This window comes from Meleagris gallopavo, chromosome 8 (genome assembly GCF_000146605.3).
Source record: "Meleagris gallopavo isolate NT-WF06-2002-E0010 breed Aviagen turkey brand Nicholas breeding stock chromosome 8, Turkey_5.1, whole genome shotgun sequence".
Classification (NCBI taxonomy): domain Eukaryota; kingdom Metazoa; phylum Chordata; class Aves; order Galliformes; family Phasianidae; genus Meleagris; species Meleagris gallopavo.
Genome location: NC_015018.2, coordinates 24,370,372 through 24,371,241, shown reverse-complemented (window position 1 = coordinate 24,371,241; position 870 = coordinate 24,370,372). Strand labels below are relative to the sequence as shown.

The following is an 870-nucleotide window of genomic DNA, read 5'->3' as shown; positions in this document are numbered from 1 at the left end:
GAAAACACAAAGAAGTAGCTGAGAACTAAGCTTTACGGTAGAGATTTTATGCCAAAATCCACCAAATTCCTAGGGATAGATTAAGACAATCTGCAGCTGCCCCTAAAGGAAGATAGATTGAGCTAAAATTCTGATGCTTTTTTGTCATTTTGTTTGAATCAGCATCATTGTATTAACAAATTGAGTATGTATTCCCTAAATATAAAATTCACTCCTTCAAAAAACCTTTGCGTGCATTTGTTTATAGTTTAAGAAACAAGTTTAAGAATAGTTTAAGAAACAAGAAACCAGACAGTACAAGTCAGTATAAACACATGCATGACAGTGAAATTATCAAGTGGATTCTATTATACATGTTTGTCAGCACTAAGCAGATGTCACGTTTTGCTCAATTTGTTTTTGCCCTTTATTGGTGCTTTCTGAGCATCTTTCTGAGTAGCTTAGACTTCTTTGGATCCCATAAGGAGTTAATGAGCTACTTGTTACTGCAGCAGATTCACCTGATTCTCTCATGTCTGTGCATACATGCTGGCAGAACATAGCAGATTTGATGGATTCAATAGAATGATAGTTTTACTTATATCTCAAATACTATCCTTGGGGATTCTTATGGATGAAAAACTGGACATAGGCCAGTAGCTTGTGCTTGCAGCTTGGAAGGGCCAGTGGTCTCCTGGGCTGCAACAAGAGAGTAGCAGCAGGGCAAGGGAGGGGGATCATCCCCCTTAGTACTATCATTGTAAGGCCCCATAACTGGAGTGCTGTGTCCAGACATGGGGTCCTTTGGACAAGAAGGATGCAGAGCTGTTGGTGTGGGTCCAGAGGAGGGCCATGGATGTGTTTGGAGGGTTGCAGGACATTTTCTACAAA

At 40.2% G+C, this 870-nt stretch overlaps 1 long non-coding RNA gene across 1 annotated transcript in view; it reads right to left on the bottom strand.

The window, feature by feature from the left end:
- Positions 1 to 220: 220 nt before the first annotated feature.
- LOC109368842 overlaps positions 221 to 870 on the bottom strand; it is a 23,001-nt gene continuing 22,351 nt past the window's right edge. The window contains exon 3 of the long non-coding RNA XR_002117235.1: positions 221 to 863. This is a non-coding gene — a long non-coding RNA (uncharacterized LOC109368842). The remainder of the gene's footprint in view (positions 864 to 870) is intronic.